This window comes from Engystomops pustulosus, chromosome 2 (genome assembly GCF_040894005.1).
Source record: "Engystomops pustulosus chromosome 2, aEngPut4.maternal, whole genome shotgun sequence".
Taxonomy (NCBI): domain Eukaryota; kingdom Metazoa; phylum Chordata; class Amphibia; order Anura; family Leptodactylidae; genus Engystomops; species Engystomops pustulosus.
In genome coordinates this window covers 197,978,251-197,995,045 of record NC_092412.1, presented here as the reverse complement: position 1 = coordinate 197,995,045, position 16,795 = coordinate 197,978,251, and the positions used below count along the sequence as shown (strand labels likewise).

The window sequence follows — 16,795 nt, the reverse complement described above, 5'->3', positions numbered from 1 at the left end:
GCTTTCTTGGTCTGTCTAACAGTAACAACCTAAAATGTGTTTTTCATGTAAAAACTTTTGATCCATTCTTAGTGTACATAACAGAAGCATATTTGAAATCAGAACTGAAAATCAACAATTAAATTGGCATTTCTATACCTCCGAGAAACTAGTTTTAGCCATTCTCAGTTACATAGACTACGAAATCTATTAAAATAAATGTCAAAACATAATGTTTCCATTGGCTCCCGATTCATACGTTTTATGTCGAAACTGGCAATCTTGGAGACTGAGGTAGCCATAAGTTGAAAGCCGAGAAAGAAACGGTTGGCAAAAGCGGCTAATTTCAACATTCAGGATTATACTTTCAGGGATCATTTCTACAGTTGTTTGAGAGATGAATGTGCTTGAAAGTGTCCAAACCCACCTTCCACGATGATGAGTTTTTGGGCTTTCGTCTGAGCATGAAGGCAGTTGGCAGCTCTGTTTTAGGCAGTGGTTGCCTGCTTTTGATGACTGTGCTCTTCTTTTTCCAAAAGAAGCAGCGGAGGAAAGCTTATTCAGAGTGGACATTTCTATGTGAAAAGCAGTTTAAAGCACAAAAAAGTAGCTATTGGTACTTTAGACTTTATGCACCCAGAAGCTTTCTTGGTCTGTCTAACAGTAACAACCTAAAATGTGTTTTTCATGTAAAAACTTTTGATCCATTCTTAGTGTACATAACAGAAGCATGTTTGAAATCAGAACTGAAAATCAACAATTAAATTGGCATTTCTATACCTACGAGAAACTAGTTTTAGCCATTCTCAGTTACATAGACTACGAAATCTATTAAAATAAATGTCAAAACATAATGTTTCCATTGGCTCCCGATTCATAAGTTTTATGTCGAAACTTAAACTGGGAATCTTGGAGACTGAGGTAGCCATAAGTTGAAAGCCGAGAAAGAAACGGTTGGCAAAAGCGGCAAATTTCAACATTCAGGATTATACTTTCAGGGATCATTTCTACAGTTGTTTGAGAGATGAATGTGCTTGAAAGTGTCCAAACCCACCTTCCACGATGATGAGTTTTTGGGCTTTCTTCTGAGCATGAAGGCAGTTGGCAGCTCTGTTTTAGGCAGTGGTTGCCTGCTTTTGATGACTGTGCTCTTCTTTTTCTAAAAGAAGCAGTGGAGGAAAGCTTATTCAGAGTGGACATTTCTATGTGAAAAGCAGTTTAAAGCACAAAAAAGTAGCTATTGGTACTTTAGACTTTATGCAGCCAGAAGCTTTCTTGGTCTGTCTAACAGTAACAACCTAAAATGTGTTTTTCATGTAAAAACTTTTGATCCATTCTTAGTGTACATAACAGAAGCATGTTTGAAATCAGAACTGAAAATCAACAATTAAATTGGCATTTCTATACCTACGAGAAACGAGTTTTAGCCATTCTCAGTTTCATAGACTACGAAATCTATTAAAATAAATGTCAAAACATAATGTTTCCATTGGCTCCCGATTCATACGTTTTATGTCGAAACTGGGAATCTTGGAGACTGAGGTTGCCATAAGTTGAAAGCCGAGAAAGAAACGGTTGGCAAAAGCGGCAAATTTCAACATTCAGGATTATACTTTCAGGGATCATTTCTACAGTTGTTTGAGAGATGAATGTGCTTGAAAGTGTCCAAACCCACCTTCCACGATGATGAGTTTTTGGGCTTTCTTCTGAGCATGAAGGCAGTTGGCAGCTCTGTTTTAGGCAGTGGTTGCCTGCTTTTGATGACTGTGCTCTTCTTTTTCCAAAAGAAGCAGCGGAGGAAAGCTTATTCAGAGTGGACATTTCTATGTGAAAAGCAGTTTAAAGCACAAAAAAGTAGTTATTGGTACTTTAGACTTTATGCACCCAGAAGCTTTCTTGGTCTGTCTAACAGTAACAACCTAAAATGTGTTTTTCATGTAAAAACTTTTGATCCATTCTTAGTGTACATAACAGAAGCATGTTTGAAATCAGAACTGAAAATCAACAATTAAATTGGCATTTCTATACCTACGAGAAACTAGTTTTAGCCATTCTCAGTTACATAGACTACGAAATCTATTAAAATAAATGTCAAAACATAATGTTTCCATTGGCTCCCGATTCATAAGTTTTATGTCGAAACTTAAACTGGGAATCTTGGAGACTGAGGTAGCCATAAGTTGAAAGCCGAGAAAGAAACGGTTGGCAAAAGCGGCAAATTTCAACATTCAGGATTATACTTTCAGGGATCATTTCTACAGTTGTTTGAGAGATGAATGTGCTTGAAAGTGTCCAAACCCACCTTCCACGATGATGAGTTTTTGGGCTTTCTTCTGAACATGAAGGCAGTTGGCAGCTCTGTTTTAGGCAGTGGTTGCCTGCTTTTGATGACTGTGCTCTTCTTTTTCCAAAAGAAGCAGCGGAGGAAAGCTTATTCAGAGTGGACATTTCTATGTGAAAAGCAGTTTAAAGCACAAAAAAATAGCTATTGGTACTTTAGACTTTATGCACCCAGAAGCTTTCTTGGTCTGTCTAACAGTAACAACCTAAAATGTGTTTTTCATGTAAAAACTTTTGATCCATTCTTAGTGTACATAACAGAAGCATGTTTGAAATCAGAACTGAAAATCAACAATTAAATTGGCATTTCTATACCTACGAGAAACGAGTTTTAGCCATTCTCAGTTTCATAGACTACGAAATCTATTAAAATAAATGTCAAAACATAATGTTTCCATTGGCTCCCGATTCATACGTTTTATGTCGAAACTGGGAATCTTGGAGACTGAGGTTGCCATAAGTTGAAAGCCGAGAAAGAAACGGTTGGCAAAAGCGGCAAATTTCAACATTCAGGATTATACTTTCAGGGATCATTTCTACAGTTGTTTGAGAGATGAATGTGCTTGAAAGTGTCCAAACCCACTTTCCACGATGATAAGTTTTTGGGCTTTCGTCTGAGCATGAAGGCAGTTGGCAGCTCTGTTTTAGGCAGTGGTTGCCTGCTTTTGATGACTGTGCTCTTCTTTTTCCAAAAGAAGCAGCGGAGGAGTGCTTATTCAGAGTGGACATTTCTATGTGAAAAGCAGTTTAAAGCACAAAAAAGTAGCTATTGGTACTTTAGACTTTATGCACCCAGAAGCTTTCTTGGTCTGTCTAACAGTAACAACCTAAAATGTGTTTTTCATGTAAAAACTTTTGATCCATTCTTAGTGTACATAACAGAAGCATGTTTGAAATCAGAACTGAAAATCAACAATTAAATTGGCATTTCTATACCTACGAGAAACTAGTTTTAGCCATTCTCAGTTACATAGACTACGAAATCTATTAAAATAAATGTCAAAACATAATGTTTCCATTGGCTCCCGATTCATAAGTTTTATGTCGAAACTGAAACTGGGAATCTTGGAGACTGAGGTAGCCATAAGTAGAAAGCCGAGAAAGAAACGGTTGGCAAAAGCGGCAAATTTCAACATTCAGGATTATACTTTCAGGGATCATTTCTACAGTTGTTTGAGAGATGAATGTGCTTGAAAGTGTCCAAACCCACCTTCCACGATGATGAGTTTTTGGGCTTTCTTCTGAGCATGAAGGCAGTTGGCAGCTCTGTTTTAGGCAGTGGTTGCCTGCTTTTGATGACTGTGCTCTTCTTTTTCCAAAAGAAGCAGCGGAGGAAAGCTTATTCAGAGTGGACATTTCTATGTGAAAAGCAGTTTAAAGCACAAAAAAATAGCTATTGGTACTTTAGACTTTATGCACCCAGAAGCTTTCTTGGTCTGTCTAACAGTAACAACCTAAAATGTGTTTTTCATGTAAAAACTTTTGATCCATTCTTAGTGTACATAACAGAAGCATGTTTGAAATCAGAACTGAAAATCAACAATTAAATTGGCATTTCCATACCTCCGAGAAACGAGTTTTAGCCATTCTCAGTTTCATAGACTACGAAATCTATTAAAATAAATGTCAAAACATAATGTTTCCATTGGCTCCTGATTCATACGTTTTATGTCGAAACTGGGAATCTTGGAGACTGAGGTTGCCATAAGTTGAAAGCCGAGAAAGAAACGGTTGGCAAAAGCGGCAAATTTCAACATTCAGGATTATACTTTCAGGGATCATTTCTACAGTTGTTTGAGAGATGAATGTGCTTGAAAGTGTCCAAACCCACCTTCCACGATGATGAGTTTTTGGGCTTTCTTCTGAGCATGAAGGCAGTTGGCAGCTCTGTTTTAGGCAGTGGTTGCCTGCTTTTGATGACTGTGCTCTTCTTTTTCCAAAAGAAGCAGCGGAGGAAAGCTTATTCAGAGTGGACATTTCTATGTGAAAAGCAGTTTAAAGCACAAAAAAATAGCTATTGGTACTTTAGACTTTATGCACCCAGAAGCTTTCTTGGTCTGTCTAACAGTAACAACCTAAAATGTGTTTTTCATGTAAAAACTTTTGATCCATTCTTAGTGTACATAACAGAAGCATGTTTGAAATCAGAACTGAAAATCAACAATTAAATTGGCATTTCTATACCTCCGAGAAACTAGTTTTAGCCATTCTCAGTTACATAGACTACGAAATCTATTAAAATAAATGTCAAAACATAATGTTTCCATTGGCTCCCGATTCATACGTTTTATGTCGAAACTGGGAATCTTGGAGACTGAGGTAGCCATAAGTTGAAAGCCGAGAAAGAAACGGTTGGCAAAAGCGGCAAATTTCAACATTCAGGATTATACTTTCAGGGATCATTTCTACAGTTGTTTGAGAGATGAATGTGCTTGAAAGTGTCCAAACCCACCTTCCACGATGATGAGTTTTTGGGCTTTCGTCTGAGCATGAAGGCAGTTGGCAGCTCTGTTTTAGGCAGTGGTTGCCTGCTTTTGATGACTGTGCTCTTCTTTTTCCAAAAGAAGCAGCGGAGGAAAGCTTATTCAGAGTGGACATTTCTATGTGAAAAGCAGTTTAAAGCACAAAAAAATAGCTATTGGTACTTTAGACTTTATGCACCCAGAAGCTTTCTTGGTCTGTCTAACAGTAACAACCTAAAATGTGTTTTTCATGTAAAAACTTTTGATCCATTCTTAGTGTACATAACAGAAGCATGTTTGAAATCAGAACTGAAAATCAACAATTAAATTGGCATTTCTATACCTCCGAGAAACTAGTTTTAGCCATTCTCAGTTACATAGACTACGAAATCTATTAAAATAAATGTCAAAACATAATGTTTCCATTGGCTCCCGATTCATACGTTTTATGTCGAAACTGGCAATCTTGGAGACTGAGGTAGCCATAAGTTGAAAGCCGAGAAAGAAACGGTTGGCAAAAGCGGCAAATTTCAACATTCAGGATTATACTTTCAGGGATCATTTCTACAGTTGTTTGAGAGATGAATGTGCTTGAAAGTGTCCAAACCCACCTTCCACGATGATGAGTTTTTGGGCTTTCGTCTGAGCATGAAGGCAGTTGGCAGCTCTGTTTTAGGCAGTGGTTGCCTGCTTTTGATGACTGTGCTCTTCTTTTTCCAAAAGAAGCAGCGGAGGAAAGCTTATTCAGAGTGGACATTTCTATGTGAAAAGCAGTTTAAAGCACAAAAAAGTAGCTATTGGTACTTTAGACTTTATGCACCCAGAAGCTTTCTTGGTCTGTCTAACAGTAACAACCTAAAATGTGTTTTTCATGTAAAAACTTTTGATCCATTCTTAGTGTACATAACAGAAGCATGTTTGAAATCAGAACTGAAAATCAACAATTAAATTGGCATTTCTATACCTACGAGAAACTAGTTTTAGCCATTCTCAGTTACATAGACTACGAAATCTATTAAAATAAATGTCAAAACATAATGTTTCCATTGGCTCCTGATTCATACGTTTTATGTCGAAACTGGGAATCTTGGAGACTGAGGTTGCCATAAGTTGAAAGCCGAGAAAGAAACGGTTGGCAAAAGCGGCAAATTTCAACATTCAGGATTATACTTTCAGGGATCATTTCTACAGTTGTTTGAGAGATGAATGTGCTTGAAAGTGTCCAAACCCACCTTCCACGATGATGAGTTTTTGGGCTTTCTTCTGAGCATGAAGGCAGTTGGCAGCTCTGTTTTAGGCAGTGGTTGCCTGCTTTTGATGACTGTGCTCTTCTTTTTCCAAAAGAAGCAGCGGAGGAAAGCTTATTCAGAGTGGACATTTCTATGTGAAAAGCAGTTTAAAGCACAAAAAAATAGCTATTGGTACTTTAGACTTTATGCACCCAGAAGCTTTCTTGGTCTGTCTAACAGTAACAACCTAAAATGTGTTTTTCATGTAAAAACTTTTGATCCATTCTTAGTGTACATAACAGAAGCATGTTTGAAATCAGAACTGAAAATCAACAATTAAATTGGCATTTCTATACCTCCGAGAAACGAGTTTTAGCCATTCTCAGTTTCATAGACTACGAAATCTATTAAAATAAATGTCAAAACATAATGTTTCCATTGGCTCCTGATTCATACGTTTTATGTCGAAACTGGGATTCTTGGAGACTGAGGTTGCCATAAGTTGAAAGCCGAGAAAGAAACGGTTGGCAAAAGCGGCAAATTTCAACATTCAGGATTATACTTTCAGGGATCATTTCTACAGTTGTTTGAGAGATGAATGTGCTTGAAAGTGTCCAAACCCACCTTCCACGATGATGAGTTTTTGGGCTTTCGTCTGAGCATGAAGGCAGTTGGCAGCTCTGTTTTAGGCAGTGGTTGCCTGCTTTTGATGACTGTGCTCTTCTTTTTCCAAAAGAAGCAGCGGAGGAAAGCTTATTCAGAGTGGACATTTCTATGTGAAAAGCAGTTTAAAGCACAAAAAAGTAGCTATTGGTACTTTAGACTTTATGCACCCAGAAGCTTTCTTGGTCTGTCTAACAGTAACAACCTAAAATGTGTTTTTCATGTAAAAACTTTTGATCCATTCTTAGTGTACATAACAGAAGCATGTTTGAAATCAGAACTGAAAATCAACAATTAAATTGGCATTTCTATACCTCCGAGAAACAAGTTTTAGCCATTCTCAGTTTCATAGACTACAAAATCTATTAAAATAAATGTCAAAACATAATGTTTCCATTGGCTCCTGATTCATACGTTTTATGTCGAAACTGGGATTCTTGGAGACTGAGGTTGCCATAAGTTGAAAGCCGAGAAAGAAACGGTTGGCAAAAGCGGCAAATTTCAACATTCAGGATTATACTTTCAGGGATCATTTCTACAGTTGTTTGAGAGATGAATGTGCTTGAAAGTGTCCAAACCCACCTTCCACGATGATGAGTTTTTGGGCTTTCTTCTGAGCATGAAGGCAGTTGGCAGCTCTGTTTTAGGCAGTGGTTGCCTGCTTTTGATGACTGTGCTCTTCTTTTTCCAAAAGAAGCAGCGGAGGAAAGCTTATTCAGAGTGGACATTTCTATGTGAAAAGCAGTTTAAAGCACAAAAAAATAGCTATTGGTACTTTAGACTTTATGCACCCAGAAGCTTTCTTGGTCTGTCTAACAGTAACAACCTAAAATGTGTTTTTCATGTAAAAACTTTTGATCCATTCTTAGTGTACATAACAGAAGCATGTTTGAAATCAGAACTGAAAATCAACAATTAAATTGGCATTTCTATACCTACGAGAAACGAGTTTTAGCCATTCTCAGTTTCATAGACTACGAAATCTATTAAAATAAATGTCAAAACATAATGTTTCCATTGGCTCCCGATTCATACGTTTTATGTCGAAACTGGGAATCTTGGAGACTGAGGTTGCCATAAGTTGAAAGCCGAGAAAGAAACGGTTGGCAAAAGCGGCAAATTTCATCATTCAGGATTATACTTTCAGGGATCATTTCTACAGTTGTTTGAGAGATGAATGTGCTTGAAAGTGTCCAAACCCACCTTCCATGATGATGAGTTTTTGGGCTTTCTTCTGAGCATGAAGGCAGTTGGCAGCTCTGTTTTAGGCAGTGGTTGCCTGCTTTTGATGACTGTGCTCTTCTTTTTCCAAAAGAAGCAGCGGAGGAAAGCTTATTCAGAGTGGACATTTCTATGTGAAAAGCAGTTTAAAGCACAAAAAAGTAGCTATTGGTACTTTAGACTTTATGCACCCAGAAGCTTTCTTGGTCTGTCTAACAGTAACAACCTAAAATGTGTTTTTCATGTAAAAACTTTTGATCCATTCTTAGTGTACATAACAGAAGCATGTTTGAAATCAGAACTGAAAATCAACAATTAAATTGGCATTTCTATACCTACGAGAAACTAGTTTTAGCCATTCTCAGTTACATAGACTACGAAATCTATTAAAATAAATGTCAAAACATAATGTTTCCATTGGCTCCCGATTCATAAGTTTTATGTCGAAACTTAAACTGGGAATCTTGGAGACTGAGGTAGCCATAAGTTGAAAGCCGAGAAAGAAACGGTTGGCAAAAGCGGCAAATTTCAACATTCAGGATTATACTTTCAGGGATCATTTCTACAGTTGTTTGAGAGATGAATGTGCTTGAAAGTGTCCAAACCCACCTTCCACGATGATGAGTTTTTGGGCTTTCTTCTGAACATGAAGGCAGTTGGCAGCTCTGTTTTAGGCAGTGGTTGCCTGCTTTTGATGACTGTGCTCTTCTTTTTTCCAAAAGAAGCAGCGGAGGAAAGCTTATTCAGAGTGGACATTTCTATGTGGAAAGCAGTTTAAAGCACAAAAAAATAGCTATTGGTACTTTAGACTTTATGCACCCAGAAGCTTTCTTGGTCTGTCTAACAGAAACAACCTAAAATGTGTTTTTCATGTAAAAACTTTTGATCCATTCTTAGTGTACATAACAGAAGCATGTTTGAAATCAGAACTGAAAATCAACAATTAAATTGGCATTTCTATACCTCCGAGAAACTAGTTTTAGCCATTCTCAGTTACACAGACTACGAAATCTATTAAAATAAATGTCAAAACATAATGTTTCCATTGGCTCCCGATTCATACGTTTTATGTCGAAACTGGGAATCTTGGAGACTGAGGTAGCCATAAGTTGAAAGCCGAGAAAGAAACGGTTGGCAAAAGCGGCAAATTTCAACATTCAGGATTATACTTTCAGGGATCATTTCTACAGTTGTTTGAGAGATGAATGTGCTTGAAAGTGTCCAAACCCACCTTCCACGATGATGAGTTTTTGGGCTTTCTTCTGAGCATGAAGGCAGTTGGCAGCTCTGTTTTAGGCAGTGGTTGCCTGCTTTTGATGACTGTGCTCTTCTTTTTCCAAAAGAAGCAGCGGAGGAAAGCTTATTCAGAGTGGACATTTCTATGTGAAAAGCAGTTTAAAGCACAAAAAAATAGCTATTGGTACTTTAGACTTTATGCACCCAGAAGCTTTCTTGGTCTGTCTAACAGTAACAACCTAAAATGTGTTTTTCATGTAAAAACTTTTGATCCATTCTTAGTGTACATAACAGAAGCATGTTTGAAATCAGAACTGAAAATCAACAATTAAATTGGCATTTCTATACCTCCGAGAAACGAGTTTTAGCCATTCTCAGTTTCATAGACTACGAAATCTATTAAAATAAATGTCAAAACATAATGTTTCCATTGGCTCCTGATTCATACGTTTTATGTCGAAACTGGGAATCTTGGAGACTGAGGTTGCCATAAGTTGAAAGCCGAGAAAGAAACGGTTGGCAAAAGCGGCAAATTTCAACATTCAGGATTATACTTTCAGGGATCATTTCTACAGTTGTTTGAGAGATGAATGTGCTTGAAAGTGTCCAAACCCACCTTCCACGATGATGAGTTTTTGGGCTTTCTTCTGAGCATGAAGGCAGTTGGCAGCTCTGTTTTAGGCAGTGGTTGCCTGCTTTTGATGACTGTGCTCTTCTTTTTCCAAAAGAAGCAGCGGAGGAAAGCTTATTCAGAGTGGACATTTCTATGTGAAAAGCAGTTTAAAGCACAAAAAAATAGCTATTGGTACTTTAGACTTTATGCACCCAGAAGCTTTCTTGGTCTGTCTAACAGTAACAACCTAAAATGTGTTTTTCATGTAAAAACTTTTGATCCATTCTTAGTGTACATAACAGAAGCATGTTTGAAATCAGAACTGAAAATCAACAATTAAATTGGCATTTCTATACCTCCGAGAAACAAGTTTTAGCCATTCTCAGTTTCATAGACTACAAAATCTATTAAAATAAATGTCAAAACATAATGTTTCCATTGGCTCCTGATTCATACGTTTTATGTCGAAACTGGGATTCTTGGAGACTGAGGTTGCCATAAGTTGAAAGCCGAGAAAGAAACGGTTGGCAAAAGCGGCAAATTTCAACATTCAGGATTATACTTTCAGGGATCATTTCTACAGTTGTTTGAGAGATGAATGTGCTTGAAAGTGTCCAAACCCACCTTCCACGATGATGAGTTTTTGGGCTTTCTTCTGAGCATGAAGGCAGTTGGCAGCTCTGTTTTAGGCAGTGGTTGCCTGCTTTTGATGACTGTGCTCTTCTTTTTCCAAAAGAAGCAGCGGAGGAAAGCTTATTCAGAGTGGACATTTCTATGTGAAAAGCAGTTTAAAGCACAAAAAAATAGCTATTGGTACTTTAGACTTTATGCACCCAGAAGCTTTCTTGGTCTGTCTAACAGTAACAACCTAAAATGTGTTTTTCATGTAAAAACTTTTGATCCATTCTTAGTGTACATAACAGAAGCATGTTTGAAATCAGAACTGAAAATCAACAATTAAATTGGCATTTCTATACCTACGAGAAACGAGTTTTAGCCATTCTCAGTTTCATAGACTACGAAATCTATTAAAATAAATGTCAAAACATAATGTTTCCATTGGCTCCCGATTCATACGTTTTATGTCGAAACTGGGAATCTTGGAGACTGAGGTTGCCATAAGTTGAAAGCCGAGAAAGAAACGGTTGGCAAAAGCGGCAAATTTCATCATTCAGGATTATACTTTCAGGGATCATTTCTACAGTTGTTTGAGAGATGAATGTGCTTGAAAGTGTCCAAACCCACCTTCCACGATGATGAGTTTTTGGGCTTTCTTCTGAGCATGAAGGCAGTTGGCAGCTCTGTTTTAGGCAGTGGTTGCCTGCTTTTGATGACTGTGCTCTTCTTTTTCCAAAAGAAGCAGCGGAGGAAAGCTTATTCAGAGTGGACATTTCTATGTGAAAAGCAGTTTAAAGCACAAAAAAATAGCTATTGGTACTTTAGACTTTATGCACCCAGAAGCTTTCTTGGTCTGTCTAACAGTAACAACCTAAAATGTGTTTTTCATGTAAAAACTTTTGATCCATTCTTAGTGTACATAACAGAAGCATGTTTGAAATCAGAACTGAAAATCAACAATTAAATTGGCATTTCTATACCTACGAGAAACGAGTTTTAGCCATTCTCAGTTTCATAGACTACGAAATCTATTAAAATAAATGTCAAAACATAATGTTTCCATTGGCTCCCGATTCATACGTTTTATGTCGAAACTGGGAATCTTGGAGACTGAGGTTGCCATAAGTTGAAAGCCGAGAAAGAAACGGTTGGCAAAAGCGGCAAATTTCATCATTCAGGATTATACTTTCAGGGATCATTTCTACAGTTGTTTGAGAGATGAATGTGCTTGAAAGTGTCCAAACCCACCTTCCATGATGATAAGTTTTTGGGCTTTTGTCTGAGCATGAAGGCAGTTGGCAGCTCTGTTTTAGGCAGTGGTTGCCTGCTTTTGATGACTGTGCTCTTCTTTTTCCAAAAGAAGCAGCGGAGGAATGCTTATTCAGAGTGGACATTTCTATGTGAAAAGCAGTTTAAAGCACAATAAAGTAGCTATTGGTACTTTAGACTTTATGCACCCAGAAGCTTTCTTGGTCTGTCTAACAGTAACAACCTAAAATGTGTTTTTCATGTAAAAACTTTTGATCCATTCTTAGTGTACATAACAGAAGCATGTTTGAAATCAGAACTGAAAATCAACAATTAAATTGGCATTTCTATACCTACGAGAAACTAGTTTTAGCCATTCTCAGTTACATAGACTACGAAATCTATTAAAATAAATGTCAAAACATAATGTTTCCATTGGCTCCCGATTCATAAGTTTTATGTCGAAACTGAAACTGGGAATCTTGGAGACTGAGGTAGCCATAAGTAGAAAGCCGAGAAAGAAACGGTTGGCAAAAGCGGCAAATTTCAACATTCAGGATTATACTTTCAGGGATCATTTCTACAGTTGTTTGAGAGATGAATGTGCTTGAAAGTGTCCAAACCCACCTTCCACGATGATGAGTTTTTGGGCTTTCTTCTGAGCATGAAGGCAGTTGGCAGCTCTGTTTTAGGCAGTGGTTGCCTGCTTTTGATGACTGTGCTCTTCTTTTTCCAAAAGAAGCAGCGGAGGAAAGCTTATTCAGAGTGGACATTTCTATGTGAAAAGCAGTTTAAAGCACAAAAAAATAGCTATTGGTACTTTAGACTTTATGCACCCAGAAGCTTTCTTGGTCTGTCTAACAGTAACAACCTAAAATGTGTTTTTCATGTAAAAACTTTTGATCCATTCTTAGTGTACATAACAGAAGCATGTTTGAAATCAGAACTGAAAATCAACAATTAAATTGGCATTTCTATACCTACGAGAAACTAGTTTTAGCCATTCTCAGTTACATAGACTACGAAATCTATTAAAATAAAGGTCAAAACATAATGTTTCCATTGGCTCCCGATTCATAAGTTTTATGTCGAAACTGAAACTGGGAATCTTGGAGACTGAGGTAGCCATAAGTAGAAAGCCGAGAAAGAAACGGTTGGCAAAAGCGGCAAATTTCAACATTCAGGGTTATACTTTCAGGGATCATTTCTACAGTTGTTTGAGAGATGAATGTGCTTGAAAGTGTCCAAACCCACCTTCCATGATGATGAGTTTTTGGGCTTTCTTCTGAGCATGAAGGCAGTTGGCAGTTCTGTTTAAGGCAGTGGTTGCCTGCTTTTGATGACTGTGCTCTTCTTTTTCCAAAAGAAGCAGCGGAGGAAAGCTTATTCAGAGTGGACATTTCTATGTGAAAAGCAGTTTAAAGCACAAAAAAATAGCTATTGGTACTTTAGACTTTATGCACCCAGAAGCTTTCTTGGTCTGTCTAACAGTAACAACCTAAAATGTGTTTTTCATGTAAAAACTTTTGATCCATTCTTAGTGTACATAACAGAAGCATGTTTGAAATCAGAACTGAAAATCAACAATTAAATTGGCATTTCTATACCTCCGAGAAACGAGTTTTAGCCATTCTCAGTTTCATAGACTACGAAATCTATTAAAATAAATGTCAAAACATAATGTTTCCATTGGCTCCTGATTCATACGTTTTATGTCGAAACTGGGAATCTTGGAGACTGAGGTTGCCATAAGTTGAAAGCCGAGAAAGAAACGGTTGGCAAAAGCGGCAAATTTCAACATTCAGGATTATACTTTCAGGGATCATTTCTACAGTTGTTTGAGAGATGAATGTGCTTGAAAGTGTCCAAACCCACCTTCCACGATGATGAGTTTTTGGGCTTTCTTCTGAGCATGAAGGCAGTTGGCAGCTCTGTTTTAGGCAGTGGTTGCCTGCTTTTGATGACTGTGCTCTTCTTTTTCCAAAAGAAGCAGCGGAGGAAAGCTTATTCAGAGTGGACATTTCTATGTGAAAAGCAGTTTAAAGCACAAAAAAATAGCTATTGGTACTTTAGACGTTATGAACCCAGAAGCTTTCTTGGTCTGTCTAACAGTAACAACCTAAAATGTGTTTTTCATGTAAAAACTTTTGATCCATTCTTAGTGTACATAACAGAAGCATGTTTGAAATCAAAACTGAAAATCAACAATTAAATTGGCATTTCTATACCTCCGAGAAACAAGTTTTAGCCATTCTCAGTTTCATAGACTACGAAATCTATTAAAATAAATGTCAAAACATAATGTTTCCATTGGCTCCTGATTCATACGTTTTATGTCGAAACTGGGAATCTTGGAGACTGAGGTTGCCATAAGTTGAAAGCCGAGAAAGAAACGGTTGGCAAAAGCGGCAAATTTCAACATTCAGGATTATACTTTCAGGGATCATTTCTACAGTTGTTTGAGAGATGAATGTGCTTGAAAGTGTCCAAACCCACCTTCCACGATGATGAGTTTTTGGGCTTTCGTCTGAGCATGAAGGCAGTTGGCAGCTCTGTTTTAGGCAGTGGTTGCCTGCTTTTGATGACTGTGCTCTTCTTTTTCCAAAAGAAGCAGCGGAGGAAAGCTTATTCAGAGTGGACATTTCTATGTGAAAAGCAGTTTAAAGCACAAAAAAGTAGCTATTGGTACTTTAGACTTTATGCACCCAGAAGCTTTCTTGGTCTGTCTAACAGTAACAGCCTAAAATGTGTTTTTCATGTAAAAACTTTTGATCCATTCTTAGTGTACATAACAGAAGCATGTTTAAAATCAGAACTGAAAATCAACAATTAAATTGGCATTTCTATACCTACGAGAAACTAGTTTTAGCCATTCTCAGTTACATAGACTACGAAATCTATTAAAATAAATGTCAAAACATAATGTTTCCATTGCCTCCCGATTCATAAGTTTTATGTCGAAACTTAAACTGGGAATCTTGGAGACTGAGGTAGCCATAAGTTGAAAGCCGAGAAAGAAACGGTTGGCAAAAGCGGCAAATTTCAACATTCAGGATTATACTTTCAGGGATCATTTCTACAGTTGTTTGAGAGATGAATGTGCTTGAAAGTGTCCAAACCCACCTTCCACGATGATGAGTTTTTGGGCTTTCTTCTGAGCATGAAGGCAGTTGGCAGCTCTGTTTTAGTCAGTGATTGCCTGCTTTTGATGACTGTGCTCTTCTTTTTCCAAAAGAAGCAGTGGAGGAAAGCTTATTCAGAGTGGACATTTCTATGTGAAAAGCAGTTTAAAGCACAAAAAAATAGCTATTGGTACTTTAGACTTTATGCACCCAGAAGCTTTCTTGGTCTGTCTAACAGTAACAACCTAAAATGTGTTTTTCATGTAAAAACTTTTGATCCATTCTTAGTGTACATAACAGAAGCATGTTTGAAATCAGAACTGAAAATCAACAATTAAATTGGCATTTCTATACCTACGAGAAACTAGTTTTAGCCATTCTCAGTTACATAGACTACGAAATCTATTAAAATAAATGTCAAAACATAATGTTTCCATTGGCTCCCGATTCATAAGTTTTATGTCGAAACTGAAACTGGGAATCTTGGAGACTGAGGTAGCCATAAGTAGAAAGCCGAGAAAGAAACGGTTGGCAAAAGCGGCAAATTTCAACATTCAGGATTATACTTTCAGGGATCATTTCTACAGTTGTTTGAGAGATGAATGTGCTTGAAAGTGTCCAAACCCACCTTCCACGATGATGAGTTTTTGGGCTTTCTTCTGAGCATGAAGGCAGTTGGCAGCTCTGTTTTAGGCAGTGGTTGCCTGCTTTTGATGACTGTGCTCTTCTTTTTCCAAAAGAAGCAACGGAGGAAAGCTTATTCAGAGTGGACATTTCTATGTGAAAAGCAGTTTAAAGCACAAAAAAATAGCTATTGGTACTTTAGACTTTATGCACCCAGAAGCTTTCTTGGTCTGTCTAACAGTAACAACCTAAAATGTGTTTTTCATGTAAAAACTTTTGATCCATTCTTAGTGTACATAACAGAAGCATGTTTGAAATCAGAACTGAAAATCAACAATTAAATTGGCATTTCTATACCTCCGAGAAACTAGTTTTAGCCATTCTCAGTTACATAGACTACGAAATCTATTAAAATAAATGTCAAAACAAAATGTTTCCATTGGCTCCCGATTCATACGTTTTATGTCGAAACTGGGAATCTTGGAGACTGAGGTAGCCATAAGTTGAAAGCCGAGAAAGAAACGGTTGGCAAAAGCGGCAAATTTCAACATTCAGGATTATACTTTCAGGGATCATTTCTACAGTTGTTTGAGAGATGAATGTGCTTGAAAGTGTCCAAACCCACCTTCCACGATGATGAGTTTTTGGGCTTTCTTCTGAGCATGAAGGCAGTTGGCAGCTCTGTTTTAGGCAGTGGTTGCCTGCTTTTGATGACTGTGCTCTTCTTTTTCCAAAAGAAGCAGTGGAGGAAAGCTTATTCAGAGTGGACATTTCTATGTGAAAAGCAGTTTAAAGCACAAAAAAGTAGCTATTGGTACTTTAGACTTTATGCACCCAGAAGCTTTCTTGGTCTGTCTAACAGTAACAACCTAAAATGTGTTTTTCATGTAAAAACTTTTGATCCATTCTTAGTGTACATAACAGAAGCATGTTTGAAATCAGAACTGAAAATCAACAATTAAATTGGCATTTCTATACCTACGAGAAACTAGTTTTAGCCATTCTCAGTTACATAGACTACGAAATCTATTAAAATAAAGGTCAAAACATAATGTTTCCATTGGCTCCCGATTCATAAGTTTTATGTCGAAACTGAAACTGGGAATCTTGGAGACTGAGGTAGCCATAAGTAGAAAGCCGAGAAAGAAACGGTTGGCAAAAGCGGCAAATTTCAACATTCAGGATTATACTTTCAGGGATCATTTCTACAGTTGTTTGAGAGATGAATGTGCTTGAAAGTGTCCAAACCCACCTTCCACGATGATGAGTTTTTGGGCTTTCGTCTGAGCATGAAGGCAGTTGGCAGCTCTGTTTTAGGCAGTGGTTGCCTGCTTTTGATGACTGTGCTCTTCTTTTTCCAAAAGAAGCAGCGGAGGAAAGCTTATTCAGAGTGGACATTTCTATGTGAAAAGCAGTTTAAAGCACAAAAAAATAGCTATT

General features: G+C 37.5%; 27 non-coding genes across 27 annotated transcripts; all 27 read left to right on the top strand.

The window, feature by feature from the left end:
- The first annotated feature begins 334 nt into the window (after window positions 1–334).
- On the top strand, window positions 335–549 carry LOC140120349 (small nucleolar RNA U3). Its single transcript, XR_011853734.1, has one exon. It is a non-coding gene; the product is annotated as a small nucleolar RNA U3 (small nucleolar RNA).
- A 412-nt stretch (window positions 550–961) lies between these two features.
- Window positions 962–1,176, top strand: LOC140120145 (small nucleolar RNA U3). The gene has a single exon (XR_011853549.1). It is a non-coding gene; the product is annotated as a small nucleolar RNA U3 (small nucleolar RNA).
- Window positions 1,177–1,582: 406 nt separating this feature from the next.
- LOC140120232 (small nucleolar RNA U3) lies at window positions 1,583–1,797 on the top strand. The gene has a single exon (XR_011853623.1). It is a non-coding gene; the product is annotated as a small nucleolar RNA U3 (small nucleolar RNA).
- A 412-nt stretch (window positions 1,798–2,209) lies between these two features.
- Window positions 2,210–2,424, top strand: LOC140120293 (small nucleolar RNA U3). The gene has a single exon (XR_011853679.1). It is a non-coding gene; the product is annotated as a small nucleolar RNA U3 (small nucleolar RNA).
- A 406-nt stretch (window positions 2,425–2,830) lies between these two features.
- On the top strand, window positions 2,831–3,045 carry LOC140120048 (small nucleolar RNA U3). Its single transcript, XR_011853478.1, has one exon. It is a non-coding gene; the product is annotated as a small nucleolar RNA U3 (small nucleolar RNA).
- Window positions 3,046–3,457: 412 nt separating this feature from the next.
- Window positions 3,458–3,672, top strand: LOC140120231 (small nucleolar RNA U3). The gene has a single exon (XR_011853622.1). It is a non-coding gene; the product is annotated as a small nucleolar RNA U3 (small nucleolar RNA).
- Window positions 3,673–4,078: 406 nt separating this feature from the next.
- Window positions 4,079–4,293, top strand: LOC140120230 (small nucleolar RNA U3). Its single transcript, XR_011853621.1, has one exon. It is a non-coding gene; the product is annotated as a small nucleolar RNA U3 (small nucleolar RNA).
- A 406-nt stretch (window positions 4,294–4,699) lies between these two features.
- On the top strand, window positions 4,700–4,914 carry LOC140120348 (small nucleolar RNA U3). Its single transcript, XR_011853733.1, has one exon. It is a non-coding gene; the product is annotated as a small nucleolar RNA U3 (small nucleolar RNA).
- Window positions 4,915–5,320: 406 nt separating this feature from the next.
- On the top strand, window positions 5,321–5,535 carry LOC140120347 (small nucleolar RNA U3). The gene has a single exon (XR_011853732.1). It is a non-coding gene; the product is annotated as a small nucleolar RNA U3 (small nucleolar RNA).
- A 406-nt stretch (window positions 5,536–5,941) lies between these two features.
- LOC140120229 (small nucleolar RNA U3) lies at window positions 5,942–6,156 on the top strand. Its single transcript, XR_011853620.1, has one exon. It is a non-coding gene; the product is annotated as a small nucleolar RNA U3 (small nucleolar RNA).
- A 406-nt stretch (window positions 6,157–6,562) lies between these two features.
- On the top strand, window positions 6,563–6,777 carry LOC140120346 (small nucleolar RNA U3). The gene has a single exon (XR_011853731.1). It is a non-coding gene; the product is annotated as a small nucleolar RNA U3 (small nucleolar RNA).
- Window positions 6,778–7,183: 406 nt separating this feature from the next.
- On the top strand, window positions 7,184–7,398 carry LOC140120228 (small nucleolar RNA U3). The gene has a single exon (XR_011853619.1). It is a non-coding gene; the product is annotated as a small nucleolar RNA U3 (small nucleolar RNA).
- Window positions 7,399–7,804: 406 nt separating this feature from the next.
- Window positions 7,805–8,019, top strand: LOC140120309 (small nucleolar RNA U3). Its single transcript, XR_011853695.1, has one exon. It is a non-coding gene; the product is annotated as a small nucleolar RNA U3 (small nucleolar RNA).
- A 412-nt stretch (window positions 8,020–8,431) lies between these two features.
- On the top strand, window positions 8,432–8,647 carry LOC140120254 (small nucleolar RNA U3). The gene has a single exon (XR_011853643.1). It is a non-coding gene; the product is annotated as a small nucleolar RNA U3 (small nucleolar RNA).
- Window positions 8,648–9,053: 406 nt separating this feature from the next.
- On the top strand, window positions 9,054–9,268 carry LOC140120227 (small nucleolar RNA U3). Its single transcript, XR_011853618.1, has one exon. It is a non-coding gene; the product is annotated as a small nucleolar RNA U3 (small nucleolar RNA).
- A 406-nt stretch (window positions 9,269–9,674) lies between these two features.
- Window positions 9,675–9,889, top strand: LOC140120225 (small nucleolar RNA U3). Its single transcript, XR_011853617.1, has one exon. It is a non-coding gene; the product is annotated as a small nucleolar RNA U3 (small nucleolar RNA).
- A 406-nt stretch (window positions 9,890–10,295) lies between these two features.
- On the top strand, window positions 10,296–10,510 carry LOC140120224 (small nucleolar RNA U3). The gene has a single exon (XR_011853616.1). It is a non-coding gene; the product is annotated as a small nucleolar RNA U3 (small nucleolar RNA).
- Window positions 10,511–10,916: 406 nt separating this feature from the next.
- Window positions 10,917–11,131, top strand: LOC140120223 (small nucleolar RNA U3). The gene has a single exon (XR_011853615.1). It is a non-coding gene; the product is annotated as a small nucleolar RNA U3 (small nucleolar RNA).
- A 406-nt stretch (window positions 11,132–11,537) lies between these two features.
- Window positions 11,538–11,752, top strand: LOC140120056 (small nucleolar RNA U3). The gene has a single exon (XR_011853485.1). It is a non-coding gene; the product is annotated as a small nucleolar RNA U3 (small nucleolar RNA).
- A 412-nt stretch (window positions 11,753–12,164) lies between these two features.
- Window positions 12,165–12,379, top strand: LOC140120220 (small nucleolar RNA U3). The gene has a single exon (XR_011853614.1). It is a non-coding gene; the product is annotated as a small nucleolar RNA U3 (small nucleolar RNA).
- Window positions 12,380–12,791: 412 nt separating this feature from the next.
- Window positions 12,792–13,006, top strand: LOC140120011 (small nucleolar RNA U3). The gene has a single exon (XR_011853443.1). It is a non-coding gene; the product is annotated as a small nucleolar RNA U3 (small nucleolar RNA).
- Window positions 13,007–13,412: 406 nt separating this feature from the next.
- LOC140120219 (small nucleolar RNA U3) lies at window positions 13,413–13,627 on the top strand. Its single transcript, XR_011853613.1, has one exon. It is a non-coding gene; the product is annotated as a small nucleolar RNA U3 (small nucleolar RNA).
- A 406-nt stretch (window positions 13,628–14,033) lies between these two features.
- LOC140120345 (small nucleolar RNA U3) lies at window positions 14,034–14,248 on the top strand. The gene has a single exon (XR_011853730.1). It is a non-coding gene; the product is annotated as a small nucleolar RNA U3 (small nucleolar RNA).
- A 412-nt stretch (window positions 14,249–14,660) lies between these two features.
- Window positions 14,661–14,875, top strand: LOC140120308 (small nucleolar RNA U3). The gene has a single exon (XR_011853694.1). It is a non-coding gene; the product is annotated as a small nucleolar RNA U3 (small nucleolar RNA).
- A 412-nt stretch (window positions 14,876–15,287) lies between these two features.
- On the top strand, window positions 15,288–15,502 carry LOC140120319 (small nucleolar RNA U3). The gene has a single exon (XR_011853705.1). It is a non-coding gene; the product is annotated as a small nucleolar RNA U3 (small nucleolar RNA).
- Window positions 15,503–15,908: 406 nt separating this feature from the next.
- LOC140120172 (small nucleolar RNA U3) lies at window positions 15,909–16,123 on the top strand. The gene has a single exon (XR_011853573.1). It is a non-coding gene; the product is annotated as a small nucleolar RNA U3 (small nucleolar RNA).
- Window positions 16,124–16,535: 412 nt separating this feature from the next.
- On the top strand, window positions 16,536–16,750 carry LOC140120344 (small nucleolar RNA U3). Its single transcript, XR_011853729.1, has one exon. It is a non-coding gene; the product is annotated as a small nucleolar RNA U3 (small nucleolar RNA).
- The last annotated feature ends 45 nt before the right edge of the window (window positions 16,751–16,795 follow it).